Genomic DNA, 16,941 nt, shown 5'->3' with positions numbered 1-16,941 from the left:
TTCGATTCACGTCGGGTTCAATCTTGATCCCCATAGACTTTTGAAAATTTATATTTTATTATTTTGATATAAAAAAACGAAACGAAATATGAATGAAAATCTGACTTGACTTTGGAAATTTCTATTTTATTATTTCGATAACAAAACGAAAGGAAATATGAACGAAAATCCGACTTGGTGGAGATGCGGGGTATCGATCCCCGTACCTCTCGCATGCTAAGCGAGCGCTCTACCATCTGAGCTACATCCCCAACTGACAATGTTTTCTTTTTAATAAATATATCATTGCTGTAAACAAAACACAGAAACGAGCATAACTAGTCAACACTTGCAACGTGCGACGAGCCACATCGATACAACAACACTTCCCTCCACAAAATTGACTGAAATTCTAAAATACAATTATTTTCAATAAATTATACCTCTCTAACTCAAAAAACTCCTTTCTTCAACTACACCCATCTAATGTCTCTTTTTATGCCCAAATATGGGCACTATTTAGAATAATGTTTCAGATTAGGGTTTTTCATGTGTATAATTTTGAATGAACTTTTTTAGGATACATTCATTTTAACTGTATGGCTGTAAATGAATCCTACTTCAAATAGATAGCTTGGATCATATATGGATCAAGGGTAGCCATGGATAAAATCATTGTATTAATGACATCTTAGGAGTAGGCTATAGGCTATAACATGCAATTAAAAAAAGATCTCTTATTTCACTTTCTTTTGAATGATTGACTTTGTTGGACTTCTTCGTTCCGTGTTTGTAACAACATATAAATCTATATAGAAAAAATAAGTTTCACAGGAAATAACATTAAGAATGATGCCACAAGAAATCAAGTGTCAACCGTTGAAAGTGATATGATATAGAAGATTACAAATTGAAGACCCACATGGAAGAAACTATATAAAAGTTCAAGGGATGGTCAACAAGATAGCAATTTTTATAGAAGAGGTAGAGGAGAAAGGATTTAAAGAAACGTTTTAGCTTCAGAGAAAATTATATAGGCTTGAATTTTTGAAAATCTATATAAATGTGATGATTTTAAATTCATTTTTATCATGGTAAAAAATAAAATTAGAGCACATTCAAAGCAAGAAAGGAGCGGATATGTCTCAAAGATGACAATTTCACCCACCTAGATGCCATAGCCCGAATTTCGTCAAATGCAATAATTATTGATACTTAGGCATGATTAGGGATATCAGAGAAATAATCATAATATTGACTATTGATTTTTTATGCAAATTATTGAATATGATTATGGATTTCTTAATTGATAGATGTTTGGTTAAATGCAAGTTTAGTTTATGATTATCAATTTGTGGACTCATGGTACTCATGTAATTCTCAGTAACTGGTAAGTGTGCAACAAGTGTGGAGATGAGAATAGGGCCCAAGAAAGGGTCACCTAGCCATCCAAAAGCGAATGGTGTGATGGAATTTCACAAACGCGTGTAGTTTAATGTGAATGCATGTTTGATTTCAATTGAAGACTAACCAAAATTTGTTTTGCGAATTTTCTTCTTTGCCTAGTTAGATGGAAAGGTTTAGTTGTTTGATTAAAATCGATGCTTTGATTGTGAAATATATTTGCTAAATTGGCTTATAGCTAGGAATATTTAATTTCTTTCACCAAAATTGAATTAAAGAAATAAAATGATATCCTATTAGAATAGTTAGCCTTGATTAATCGTTTTTATATAAATTCATTAAAAATAAGCTTTGTTTTAGAAAATGCCACATTATATAGAATAATTTAAATATAATAACAAGGAAAGATCTCTTGTTTTAAATGTATAGGCCTGCAAACTTTCAATACTCGACAATGATTATGCCTGCAAAATTTCAAAACTCATATACGGTTGTAAAGAACATGGCCAATTGCATCTGTTTGAAAGTTTTGAAAGCTTTCTTAACCAATCCATTTTCTCCTGATCCTCCAAATCTGCATTCAGTGACAAAACTCAGTGATTGCACTCTAGACTACAACAATAATTTAGCAGAGTCGTCCAACATAGAGAGTGCCTTTGATAAAAAGATTTTTATTTAAAACATTTTCGTTGATTAATTCTTAGACCCTCAATTGTGATATTCAAGACAAAACACATTTGGTTCAATGAGAAAGTTTATGTGGTAGAAGTCTAGATGATGTTGGATTCAAATCTTTCACAATATAAAAAAAATTGTGAAATTTACTGTTAAAGTTTCTAGTTCTAGTTTAGAAGGCCACATGGATTTTATTTTAGCTTCATTGTAATGATTAATGACTACTAATCATTCTTAAAATTTTTTACTTTAGTAATTGGTCAATTCATTCTTAATGAAATTCATAGGGAAATCTTCTTATAATGAAATATCATCTTGTTTTCTTTATTGAATTAATGTGTTTTCTTAAATATTGACTAAACAATCAATAGGATCAATTAGAATAAAAAGGGCCACAAAGCAACAAAATTCCTGCCAAAGAATATAGGGATTGTGTTTGTACTAGGATTTGGTAAAGATGGCAACAAAATTGTCTTCTTAGAGGCAAGTCTGTCAACTAGACAAATTGAATTTGCTAGTGTACCTTGAGCATATGCAAAAGGAGTGTTGGAAAAGGGCATGGGTAGGCAACTAAACATTAGGAGTACAAGAATAGCATCTAATCTGAAAACAAATTTAGAAATATTGTTTTTTGACTTTTTGTTTTATGATAGATTGTCAAGTTTCTGTAAATAGGCATTGAAGCTTAAAACATCAAATAGAACTGAAATAAAATTCAAACGACATTTCTAGGTATCCATTCAATGCAAAAAAAAAAAGTGAAGATGGCGAGATTGAAGTTCTTGAGAATGCCCATTCAACAATCTGATGAAAATGAAATGCTCGGTTTCACTTTTTATAAGTGTATACTTGGCACATTTATTCATGTTATAGAGAAAATGAGAACACGGATTACCTTTGACAAGTTGGATGATGGGCTGAAAAGTTGTTTTGGTTGCTAAGAGTTTTATCATTCACAAGCAATGGGTGTGTTGCCTTTGGGAGATGTTGTAGGCCCATTTTCTTGTGGTTCTACCCTTTGTGTTGATGTATCTTATGAACATTTTGAATTCTTTTGGTCATTTGAGGACATTAAATGCCTTTTTTAAGCTTCTTGTAAGGTCCAATTATAAGAATTGTAAAATAAGCTCTTAAATGAAACTGCCTCTACACACCTCTATAGAGGGTATTGCAGGCTAAGAATACTAGACAAATGGATGCAACTCAAAGATGGGTAGGGGATAAAATAAGTCTTGGGTGACTAATGGAGAGGAGGAGGTCAGGAAGTGATAAAAGAAACAAATTAAATATGCAAAATTTCACCTACCTAGATGTCATATCCTTAATTTTCATCAAACATAATAATTATTGATACTTAGGCATGATTAGGTATGTAGTTGTGGTTTCCATTTTGAAGAGGAAGATGTAATTTTGTAACTAAATCATATTGTGGGATAACAGATATATGTTGTAAGTTGTTTATGTATTGTCTCACTATTACCAATATTATACTAGACTTCTATCAATTAAAAAAAATCAGCTCCAACTCCCAACACAACATTCAAAAATTGTTGCATTGCTTAGAAATGGGTGTTTGCAACATAGAAACCCATTTCAACTATTGAAACAAAAATGAGATTGTAACATCACATTTTTGGTAATATAGTATGCAATTAAATATGTCATCTTACAAAATCTATCCACAACTACAAGTATAGGATTTTTTCATTTCTATGTTGTAAGCAACCCCAATACATAATCCATAATTATGTCTTCACAAGTTTTCTCCAAAACTAGAAACGAAATATAAAAAATAACATTGTGACTACTCCCCCTTACAACTTGATAAACTATGACAATGTAGGATATTAAATTTATCTTCATTGTTTATTATCTATTATTCCCATACTTGCATTTAATATTTCTTAGGTGTGCTAGTTTTGAATGTAGTTAGTCATCTAGTCTCATAGATTCAGCTTGCTAGTCTCATGGAGTTAACTTGCCACCACTTCTTGTTAGTAGGAGTCATTTTCCTAGTCTTCTCCACTATAATTTGTAGAAGTTGCGCTTCCTCTCTCCTATTTGTACATCTTGTTAGCCTTGAATTTTGACCCCATTAAAATTCATCAAGATCCTATAAATTTTTTGAAATCGGAATGGCAGGAAATAAGTCCTTGTCAGCCCATGCCAAAGGTGGGTCGCAAATCTTGTGGTCCCACTTAGTGTACTTGACTTTTCCAAGATATCCTTTGGGAAAGAACTCAACACTCGGCAAAATGTGTTTCTGTTCTAGCTGAGTCCCAAGTCATAGAGAAGAAAATTGAATATTCGGCCTTCGGTGGGTCTCGATTTGCTGGTTGGGCAAGCTCCATGTTTTTGTGGTTGTGAGTGTGTGGGACCACTTAGGACTTAGTAGGAATGTCTTTTCCACTTTGGCAAGTCATGAGCAGATGAGAAGATGTGCACTGTGTGCTGAATAGAGTTTGAGCTACCAACTCACTGCTCGGTGACATGCCCAGGTTAATCTCACTGAGCCCCAAGTAAAAGGAGGAAGTGGGTTGTGTGCTAAGAGAAAGGTGAGTTATTAGCTTGGTACTTAGTGAGATGTTTAGAATATCTTCAATGAGACTTGAGTTGTGTTCAAATGTGGTGAGGTGGGTGATTCAGTGATTAGTAGGCCTATCATATGAATATATCATGACCATTAACATGGTATAGGGCCAATCAAGCATGCCAAAAACCTCAATGTTTGAGTTTTATACTCAAAACAGATGTCAGAATTGCAGGGATGTGCAAGATGGTTCACACATGTTTGAAGGAATAAAATCATGAAAGGTTGATCTTCATGACCATGATTATATGTGTGAAGCCAGAGATGCAGTATTTGGTATATAGCGGAGCTTGTAAGGACAATATGGATGTATTTAAATACATATCAATGTAATGATGGATAAGTCATTAATTCATATGACTAGTTCAACTAAAGATTGAGCTTAAGAGATGTTTACAGTTATGCCAAAGCTTTGTGAGAAATGGATCATGTTGCAGAAGAGGTGTTGAATTCCTAAAAGGAAACTTGTGAAGAATCTATCATACAACCAAAGGGAGCATGAAAATGCACCTGAGTGCCAGAGAGGAACAAGATGATTAATGTGCATATGCAATACTGTTCTACAGTTTGCATTTGACTAGATTTCCTTTGGCGAAAAAATTTTCCCTTTGGATGTAGAAGTGTAGGGAGATAGTGGGTGATGCAGACACTGAGGAATTAGGTTCATAGCGTTGTTAACCCAAGCTCTCAAAGCTCTCCCCTACTAGGATGAATAGAGAAGGCCACTCGAGCTAGTATCTTTTGCATCTATAACCACCCATGGTTGGTGGTTATGTGGTCGGTGTGGTGGTAGGCTCCCATTGATGCTCTCTGACTTGGGTATGATGGCTACCACACATGGTCATCTAGACAATTTCACATCAGGACAAAATAGAGGCGATCGGATCCATTCAGCAACTTTTGAAAGAAAAGGCTAACTGAAAGAGTAAGCTGGTCACATGTAAACAACTTGAGGCTTGTCACATTCCTTACCATTATAAAAGGAATACCAAGGTTGTATTAGGGGTTCTGAAATTTTTCTTTTCCTGGGCAAAGAAAGTAGGGTTGTGTATAGTCTAGTTCAAAAGAAATTATATAGTGAATGAATGTATAAATTCTTCAGTGGTTTCAATTAGTTTATGTCTAGACCATCAAATTGTTGCAGAAACTATCTCCATTTGTATCTTCAGACCATATAAATCGAGATATTCAAGATGTTTTGATTTGTCTTGACATTCTTCTATCAATGTTTAATTGTTCTTATTGGTTTCCTTCAAGGAAGGAATTAAAGTCTATGTGCGAATTGTAATGAGTTTGTGAAATATATTATGGATTAACAAGAATGATTTATGTAACAACAAAAGGAGTTGCATTAATGCAAGACATTAATGTTTGAAAGGCTCACTAATTTGAAGTAATCTACTATTTGGGTTTGCATTTGTAATCTAGGAATTGACTCAATGCCTTGGGATAGGCACTGGCCTGTTATTGTTCAAAATTTGTTTTAGAAACATTTCCAATAAAATTAATCTTCCTTTTTCCCTTTTTCTCTTTTTAATTTAATTCAAATTATTTATTCTCAGATCTTCTCAAAGGCATGGTGAATGGGATTAAGATTGAATCTGAAGTAATGTAAAAGTGTCTTATAAATTTGAGAATAATCCATCTTCCATAAGCCTGCAGGTTGTGATGTAGCACAATTATTATCAAAGCAGACTCAAAATAGGAACACCCTCTTGAGTATGATGGAGCTCAAAGTGAAGAAGGCTATGAAAGCCTTGTTGTGTTGCATTTTCTTGTCCACAAATTAGATGTTCTAGGTCTCTAATCCCATAACCTATAAGTTTATTTATCCTTAGGACCGAGGATTGCAAGAAAAATTACCAACAAGATTGGTGACTCTGCTGGGGACGATAAGTTGCAGATTCATTTGGTAAAGAGTCCAAAATGTGTAGAGTATGAAATTTGTTTTAGATCTACAAAATTTCTGCCTAGATAAAGTTTTATTTGTAGCTGATTTAAAAATCAATATGTGATTTTGTTTCTATGTAAAACCCAGAATGGAGATGTACTTCAAATGACTTCCAGCTGTTTGAAATTTTTCCTTTGCAATGAGGTGGAAAATCTGAGTAAGGAACCTGATATTTGAAGAAGATCTTCAAAATTTTCTGTCAAGAAAGAGACTAGTAAGCTGCTGCAAATTTTCAGGTATTCTAAATTTTTTTAAGAAATGGATGTTATGTTTTGAGAATGTAAGATGATAATGGTTCCCTATGAGTGATTTAAGCACTAGATTAGGGAAAAAATAGAGGTTGTTTTAGCATACTTAATTTTCATTGATTTTCTTTTGTTGTTATGAAAAAAGTATGTGTATTGCTTACATTTACGCTCATGGAAAAAGACCTTAGCCTTTGTTGTAATAGGTTATGAGTTATGTAATTTCTGAGGTCTCTTGTAGTAGAATAATTTCTATAAGAGCATAAGTGTCATTTATGTTTTATTCTATGCATCCTTGCATAGTTTCAAATGTAACCATGCCTTCTGAGTTGTCACAGTCATATAATAGAAGAAGTTTCAACACTAAATGATACAAAGCTATACATTTTGATGGCATTTATGGTTACCCAAATCCTATTCCACCAGAGATTAGAAAAGGACTACCCTGATATAGTGGGGAGAAAAATGAATCAACCGAAAAGAACTTGAAGAGATTTAATGACCTAATGGAGGATTATGAAGTGGATCATGAGGATGTTGTCATGAGATTATTTGTGCAGTCCTTGACAAATGAAGCACAAGAGTGGTTCTCAAATCTATTCCCCCAATAAATTAATTCTTGGTTAGAATTTCAATCAACATTTAATGATTAGTTTGGTGAATGGGTTAGTGAGTTTACTTTTCTCATTAACTTTTTTGATATCCACATTGAAGAAGAGGAGTTAGTATCGACTTTTAACTTGAGATTTATGAAGACTTTGAAGAGGATTCCTAAAGGGACAAGACCGAATGATGCTCAAGAATTATGTATTTACTTAGGAACATTTGACCCTGATATGAGTTATAGACTAAGATGGAAGAACCCGAGAACTTGTATCAAGCATTAAAAATTGCTATGAACATAGAGAAAGTTGCAAAGTTTGGGATGATGAGAAGGTTCAAGCTTATTGTCATTGATTTCAACAAGGCCAAAATCATGAGGCAGCCCTATGAAACTTGTATGTTTCTACCTCACGTGCTCCGAGAAATGATAGCCTACCTCGTCAGTTAGTCGCTTTTTTCATCTTGTCATTTTGTTTTATCATTTTTAAGTTGTCTTTATTTTTGCAGTCTTTCATGTAGATCAGACTTTAAAGTTCGACCTGCAAAGGCTTGTAGGTTTATGTTTTAAGCATATCAGACTTTAAAGTCCGATGTGCTGAGTTGCCAGATTTGAATTAACCTCTAGGTTGGATATTAAAACCCGACCTGCAGGGTTGGTCTTGCATGTCAAGTGCATATCAGACTTTAAAGTCTGACCTGCGGGTCTTTGTTCCTGCACATCGGGTTTTAAAGTCCAATGTGCAGGCATCTTTGGTATGCATGTTAGGGTTTTTTCCCCGATGTACAATTTTATTGTTGCGCATGTTAAGTGCAGGTCAGAGTTTTTTCTCCAACCTGCGGATTATACCAAGTGCAGGTCGAGGTTTTTTCTCCGACCTGCATGGTGCGCTTTATGGATTAATTGCACTTTAAGCTCTATTTAATGTATTTTTAGGTTTTTTTTTTCATTTTAATCCATTAATTTGTCTTCCTGAGCTTTGTGACTGCGGATTTTTCTCGTGCAAGCACATTTATGGTTTTGGAAGTCGATTTCCTCCATCTTTTCGCAATTTGAGGTCAGTTTTGTATCATTCTTGATTTTTCATTTGTTATTTTCTAGTCTAGGGTTTTGTTTTTGTCTTAGATTAATTTGTGGAAGGTCGGTGTTTGTAATTCGACTTGCCTTTTCTTTTTCTTTTTTCCTTCTAGCCTTGCTCGTCAACAAGCCAAATTTTAAGCGTTCGTTTCTCCTCTTTTCCTTTTATGTAAGTCGGACATTAAAATCCAAATATCATGCTGGCTTTTCCTATCTTCCCACATGTCGGAGTTTAAAGTCTGACATGAAGATAAGTCAAATTTATGCCTCTGTGAGTCGAACTTTAAATTTCGATATGTAAAGAGGTGTGATTCATTGAGTCTGCAAGTTGAACTTTAAAGTTCGGCTTGCAGATGACCTATCAATCTTTCTATATGTCAGGTTTTAAAACCTAACATGTAGGGATATTTTGCTATACCCTGGATGCATATCATACTTTAAAGTCTGATGTGCGTGTTCCTTTGCACTTTTCTCAAGTGCAGGTCGGAGTTTTTTCTCCGATCTGCAAAATATGTTCTTCCTATTCGCACATCATACTTTAAAGTCCGATATGCAACCCATGATGTTTTTCCCCTGCACATCAAACTTTACAATCTAATGTGTGAATATTGGTTTTCTTCCTTGTAGATCAGACTTTAAAGTCCGACCTGCAAGTTTTTGTCCAATTTTTTCCTAAGTTATTTTTGACTCATGAAACTTGTTTTGTTCAATGAAATTGCTCATCTAATGGTGATTATTTTCAAAACACTAATCCTTAGTGTTGAATGCAAAACTTCATAAATGTCTAAGCCTACTCAAGGAAAATCAAATCCTTCTTCAAGTTAGTTAGAGCCTTCACCAAGCAAGCCACCTATGAAAAAAATGAAGTACAAGTATGATAAATACTTGAATACGTTCCTGGAAAGCTTAGTTGAATCAAATGTCAAGGAAATCAAGGACACTAAGATTGACCACATAAACATGCAATAATTTATTGATTGAGTTAAAAAGGCTTCATCTCATATGACATGCTTGATCAATTCAGAGTTGCATAAGTATGCTTCTTTCCCAGTAGTATCTCATGATCCAGACTTTATACTTGCAATGGCGGATCATTTCGATCCTAATAAAAGACAGGTGAAGGATGTAAATAAAAATGTTGTCATGACACTAGATAGTGTTTTCTTTAACAATGTCTTTAAGGGTTCTCCAATAGAAGAGGTAGCAGACATAACCAAAGGTAGTGCTCAAGAGTATTATGAGAAGGATGAAGAAAAATGTAAGAAGATGATCAATACATTTTTCTTATCTTCAGGCAGGGTCTCCACTACTTCAAGATGGCCTAAATACTTCCTTTAGAAGTGATTTTAATGAGAAATACAATGATATGGTCACTATGCTTTCACAAGTAAAAGGTCTGAAAGATTCTCATTACTTGTAGAATTGGATGTGTTATTATATGAGCATAATCAAAAAAGGAACTACCAAAATAGATTGGGAAGAGAAAATTAGTGATGCACTATGTGCATAGATGAAAGAGGTCAAAACAACATTGAAATTCTATATGACCTCATACCTTATGTATGCAGCCGCCTCCATGAGGAAATATCCAGGTTTGTCTACTGAGGCCAGTATGGGCTTACTATTATCAACTTATAATTGATAATCAAAGAAGTCACTTTAGAAGGGTTAATGACACCTTATTTGATGTCTGCAAGTGTATGTTTGATAAAGGCTTAGAGAAGAGAAGACTTTCAGAAGCGTAATACAACGAAGTTTCTTTCTTTGGTTGTGTATTCCTTCAATTTCCTACTTTCACATATATCTGCATAGGATGTTTTATAGGTGAACCATTCATGCTGCCAAGGTATCCTTAAAATAAAATTGTCCTCATGGAATTATATCGACAATTGATTCATGTACATGAGAGGCAGTCACAAGCTCATAAAACTAACCTCAAATTTCCAGAAACTGTTGGCCGATATTCAGTATTGACCAACCCAAAGGCCAAAAATATGGAGGATGAAATGCAATGGGTGACTATGAGGAGGTTCAAAGCCCGTAATAATTTTGAGGATGAAGAACAAAATCAAGAGGAGCTATACACATGTGTATCGACTTGAAGATGTTTGGGCAGATTGTGAAGATTAGGAAGATGTGAGGAGGATGGATTTCAGTTGTCTCACCTTAGAACAGATTGAGAACCTAGATTTGGCTAGGATCTCAGACACAATGGAAGATATAGATGACATAATGGACCCCGTCTACTTTCAATGAAAGATTGTTGATTCTCCCCTGCCACTCACCTAATAGTCCAAGAAGGAAAGTAAGTCTATTACCCAAAGAATTGCTCCTATTTTGGCTAATACTAATGCATGGTTGTTGAAAAGGGGGATTAGAATGAAGCAACTTCCTTCCATTTCTGGTGTTGATGATGATAGAGATGGTCCAGTTGGCAAAACATCTGAATTAAGGACCAAGAACAAAGAAGATGTGCAGGTCCCACCGTCAATCCCTTCACAAAAACCTAAGGGAAAATGACCAAAGTTCAAATTCACAGTGAAAGGTTCAAAGAAAGGTAAATCTTCATCAACCCCACAAGTAACATCTAAGGATTATGAACAACCAGATGCAAATGAACCAGGAAAAGAACAACAAGAAAGGGAGATTCCTCATAAAGAGTAAATGTAAGAAGTAGAAGAATTGACTTAACAAGGAGAAAGTACTACCCCCATTGCTTCACGAGTATCAACTCTTACACAAGTTGTCATTCATTCTATTGAATCAGATTCAGATCAAGAGGTAGAAGAATATGATGATGAGGTGTTGAATATAGAATTACCATAAGAGGAGGGTGATTAGGAATATGTTACATTGTCTAGTCTCCCAAGTTTTGATGATGTTCCTACATCCATTATTGAGTCTTCAATTCTGGATTTCACTGAATCTTTGGAGCAAATAGCTATAGAGAAGCAGTCAATGACCCTACCTTCTATAACTATCATGGTTGAAGCTTTACCTATTGTAAGTACCATTGTCACCACTAAAACACCATCAACAGATGTAACCACAATTGTTTCGGGAGAGGCACCGATAATGACTATTGTTGCTCTATCAACAAAACCACCATATGTTACCACAACCATAATGCAAGTAATTCCATCTTCTTCTACCACATCATCAAGTCAAAATGTGTCTCAGATACCGACTACTCAAAAGGAGGCCACAACTCCAACCACCAAAGTAGATCTTCTACCATGAATGGATATTGTGGCACCCAAAAGGAAGAAACAAGTGATTTCACCAGATGACTTTGACTTTGAGCAGTTAATTCCATCCAAGGCAAGAGGGACTAAAAAGCCAAAGACTATTTCTTGAGTGTTGGTGGATCCTGCTACTAAGAGAAAGTATTTTGAAGTTTTGATACCTGCGACGGACAAAAGAAAAGATAATTTTCAGCCTACTAACTACACAATGCAAATAGTGGAACTCGGGATTGAAACTAATGAGAGTGTCAAACAAGACTATCAAGATGCATTGAATGCAATTATACACAGGTTGGATGAGGAAAGAGTTGAAAAGATTGAGTGGAAACAAAAGTGTGATCAATTGACAAGTGTGCTTCTCAAAGTCACACAATCTTCCTAGGAGGTTGAGCCAATTGTGTCCTCAATTGACATTGAGGTGCTCGAAAAGGTGGAACAGGTAGGCGTCAAGGGGCGAGTAGTGGATGAATGGGTTGATCATTTGAAATCAAAGGGTTCTCTTCTTCTAGATTCAATGGTTAAGTTATTGATGGACTTTGAAGTTGTTCAAAGTCAGATGCAAGGTATCAAAACTGCTTTGTCCAAAGAAATGGAAGACATTGAAAAGAGCATGACTCTTTGGGGCAAAATGGAAGATTTCAGGATTAATGTCCTTGTAGAAAACAAGGTAATATCGACACGAGAGAAGTACATCAAAATTCTATCGTTATTATCTCATAAAGGTAAAATAATATAAGGTCAATAATCATAGAGCTAGATCAAGAAAAGAAAGAATGTGATAATGAGATTGACCAGATCTTGGCAAGGATAGCTGAGATTCCTTGTTGCTTGTATGATGATGATCAAAAACTAATATCTAGTGAGAACATCATACAAGATTTTATTTCCCTAATTACTCATTGGGTAGAACAATACCTCATTGAATGCATTTGATAAACTGCTTGAGATACAGGTTAGTTTTGAAGTTCTTGCTTCAATGTTGAAGGATGGAAGAAAAAAGTATGTGAAAGTTGGAGATGCAATTTCCAGGGTTCACACTATCACTAGCTCTACCACAATGCCAGACAAAGCCGAGATGGAAGCTATTTTGGCTCAATTTGAGCAATTCAATAAAATCAATGAGAAGGAGAAAGAATAATAAAGTGTCCCCATTGACACTATCTTTTCATGTCGTTTCATTCTTAGTTACTATAAATTTTCTTCCAGCTGCATTTTTATTTTGTGTAGTAGTTATAGTCAAGTGGGACTGTGCAGTTGAATTAGTCAATTGTGCCCACATTTTTCTCAACTTCTTTTCCTATATAAGGAGGACCTCATTTGTAAATATGGATATCTTTTATTATGCTAAGCAAGACTCTACCAAATTTTTGCATCAACAAAGACTTTGAGATTTTTGATGTAAAAGTTGATTCAAGGAAATAAAGATAGCAATCCGTTGGTTTCCAAACTTTGTGTTGGGATGAAGACTGTGTTTATGATTGAATTGTTCTTATGTCCATTTCTCATAATCATTTCCTAAATACTTGAATCTTATTGGTGATATTGTTTATGTGAGTAAGAGAACTTTCCAATTGTGATAAGTAGACTTTGTCCTATTTGCATATTTGGGAAATCTTCTGATAGTTAAGTGATTACATAGTAAGCTTTGTATTGCTATTAGTTGCTCTTAGTTTTTAGGAAAATTAATCACATCTTGGAGACTTTGAGCTATGAGAACTTGTGATTATAGTTGTAATTGTGGTGATTAAAGTAAGTTGCACTCATGTAAGACTTTGAGCTTACATGATTGTTGAGATATTAAAAATCATTGTAAAGAAGTTCTATTAGTTGTAAGAAATATCAAGTGAAGGGAGATACATTAATTCTGAAAAAAGAGAATCACATGCCCTAAGCTTACCCCCAAATTTAATTTCAAAGTTGTTGAAATACCCAAATTCTTCCAAGGAACCTCCCCTTGATGAGAGGAAAGACTTTGTCTTAACAGAGTTGTGTTTGAAATACATATTTTGTCATTGGTATGCTGGTGTCAAAATATTCACCCAATAGTTTTTTGGCAACTCTGCTGCGGAGCGATGTGCAACCGGTATTTTCTCTTTTGGGTTGCAGTGTGTTTTTCCATTGAAATATCTTTATTGCTGATTTTCTCAAAGTATTAACCTAGCTGATCCAAGTTATACTCATGGTCAAAGAGCACAAGGAATTTTTGATCCTACATTTGAGTTTTTACAACATCATAATTTTCCATTCCTGACTCCTCCACGAACGAGATTTCCCTTGCATCGTACAAGGAGTTTTCCTCCTACTGCACAACAGTCTCCCATTCCAAGTGAGGCATCAAGTTTGTAAGTTGTGGTTATCCTAACCGTCAATCATTTTGTTATACCACTGTATAATCCACCAAGGATGACTACTCAAGGTCCTTAGGGAACTGTGTTTGGCCCTTTGAGCCTAACACCACCTCTACATGATCTTTCTCGAGGTTCCAAAAAGAATTTACCCAAGTTTTTGGGTGATGGCACCCAACATCCTGATGAACACATCACTGCATTTTATATTGCATGTGGTGTTTTGGGAGTTGAACATTAAGATGTATCTGTAATGTTATTTATTGAAACCTTACAAGGTGTAGCTGCTGATTAGTTTTACCATTTGCCTAATAATTGGGATACCCTCAAAACAAGGTTTGAGGTAAGGTTTAAACCCACTGAAGACGAGCATGCGCTCTTGGCGCAATTGACTCAAATGAAGAAGGAACCGCAAGAACCTATGAGGGAATTTATGGCAAAAATCAATAAGTTGCACAATCACATTCTGGTTGCTTCACAACCTACTGCAGGAAATTTGAAGTGTTTCTTCATAAATGCACAGTTACCAGAAGTAAGTTTTCTTTTGCGTAGAAATAATCCTACAGATTTGGCCTCAACACAATAGATGGCTACATTAGTTGAAGATGACATTATCCTTGCTGGTAAGATAAGAAAGGATCCTAACAAGGTTAGGAATAGTCAAATTGTTGATGCATCGTCTTCTTCAATAAATTTTGCTGACCCTATGATTCAAACACTAGCAAATGAATTGTTAGCACTCAAGAAGCAAATTTTCATGCAAGGAAATGTGCCATATCATGATGTTCCAAGGAGAACATTCCTTAACAATGCTTCCAATTATGCTGCTCGTAATCAAAACAAGTTACCTCCAGCTTTGGAGAGACTTGCATTGGAAGTACCGCCTCAAAATTCAGCTATTGGTTATTATGAGGTGGAATAAAATGATCTTCCACCTTTTGGTGAAGAAGATGCCAATATTCCACAAGATGAAGAGGTAGAATTGATGGAGACTCTAACATTCGATACATGCAATATGCAGAAGATCATGTGCAGGAAGGACATGATGGAGATGTCTTTGCGGTTTTCACTCGTTCGCAAGCTCAAGCTAATCAGTTGCAAGAAAATGCAAAGAGTGATGATTCAACACAAGAAAAGGATTCTCAGTACTTCCTGGTCACTATTTCCAAGCATAGAACTCCTTTGCTAAATCCACCAAAGAACAACTCAAATCCTTCAAAAGATAATATGAAGGATAAACATGTAAGTGCTCCTTCAACTCTTGTAAATTTTTTAGTAGTTGCATCGAAGACCAATGCTACAAATGTTCCAAATCCTCAAAATGAGAATCTTTCTCAATCTTTGATCAATTCTTTTCAAGAATTTGACATAATAGACCATACTAAGAAAACAAAGTTTCAAATGTTTGAAGTAGAATATTTGAGGTCTAACCTGGATCAATTTGATCGGTTAGTTAATTTTGTCAAGGAAAAAGACAAAGTTTTAAGTACTTCCCAAAAGTCCAATGTTTCTCAAAACAACTTAGTGACTTCTCCAATGCCTTTGGAGAAAATTGAGCCATTTTATATTTCATTATTGATTAATGGTCACAAGTTAAGCAACTATATCATAGATTCTAGTACATCAGATAAAGTGATGCCTGCAAAGGTTGCAAATGCTATTGGTCTAACTTTTACTAAGACCTTTGGTAGGTGTTTTTCTATGGATAATAAACAAGTACCATTGATAGGCTCGATTAAGGATGCACAGTTTGCATTTGTTGCATTTCTCGAGAAGAAGATTAAAATGATAGTGTTGGTAGCTCATGTGCCAGCTTGATATGGTATTCTTCTTGGAAGGAATTTTTGTAGAGATGTTGGAGGTGAGTTAAGCATGGATATGATAGAGGCTCATATTCCTATGAAAGGGGAAATCAAGAAGTTACTACTAGAGAAAGAATCATAATACACAGTTGTGAAGTTAGTGTTGGAATGCACAAATACCGGTAGTAAAATGAGAGGGGGGGGTGAATCAGTTTAGTAACAAGTACAATAATTAATTCAATTATAAACCTTATATCAGAGTGAAACATAATGAAAGATATATCATGAAAGCACAACACACATAACACCAATGTTTTGATGTGGAAAACCCAGAAAGGGAAAAACCACGATGGGAAATCCTACCCACAGTCAGATGAATACTCTGCAGTAGTATTGTGAACAATTATAATGGGGTATGCACTTGCAGAAAGGCCAACAACCTAGAGTGCACTTCTCATCACAAAGGAAAGTCTCACTGACTTACATAAACATTGCACTACAATCCAGAAAATAATGAATTGTGAAAGTAGCATCTACTAATGCCTAATACACTTTCGGTTAAGCACTGATGTCTGCTTTGCAATACAAAACCTTTCTAACCTTTATTGGAATGATATGACTCTAATCGCACATAATCCTTTCTTTGTTAATGCATACTTAACCAACCATAACCAGTGATATACAAATTACATGAATAAGTCACCTATAAATATAGATCATCAACCTTATTGACAAGGTCAGTTAAACCCTAAACCCATAAACCCATAATTAAAAAAATTATATCACATGATACCACTAGACCAATATTATGATTTACATTACATAGCATGGACCTAAATCAAGTAACCAAACAATTATATCCTTTGGGGATTCCGATAAGACCAAAATCCAACACGCTTCACTTGCTGGTAGAAACCCTTAGTGAAAGTTTAACCAGATCCAAATAGGACCACCATAATAGCATGCCATCCAATGAAAAGTCATAAAACACTCGAGATATGATCAAGAAGCACCAACAGCATAAAAG

At 35.0% G+C, this 16,941-nt stretch overlaps 1 non-coding gene across 1 annotated transcript; it reads right to left on the bottom strand.

Moving 5' to 3' along the window:
• Window positions 1-178: 178 nt before the first annotated feature.
• Window positions 179-251, bottom strand: TRNAA-AGC (transfer RNA alanine (anticodon AGC)). Its single transcript has one exon. It is a non-coding gene; the product is annotated as a tRNA-Ala (tRNA).
• Between the last annotated feature and the right edge of the window lie 16,690 nt (window positions 252-16,941).

This window comes from Cryptomeria japonica, chromosome 6 (genome assembly GCF_030272615.1).
Source record: "Cryptomeria japonica chromosome 6, Sugi_1.0, whole genome shotgun sequence".
Lineage (NCBI taxonomy): Eukaryota > Viridiplantae > Streptophyta > Pinopsida > Cupressales > Cupressaceae > Cryptomeria > Cryptomeria japonica.
This window is presented reverse-complemented; position numbering and strand designations above follow the sequence as displayed.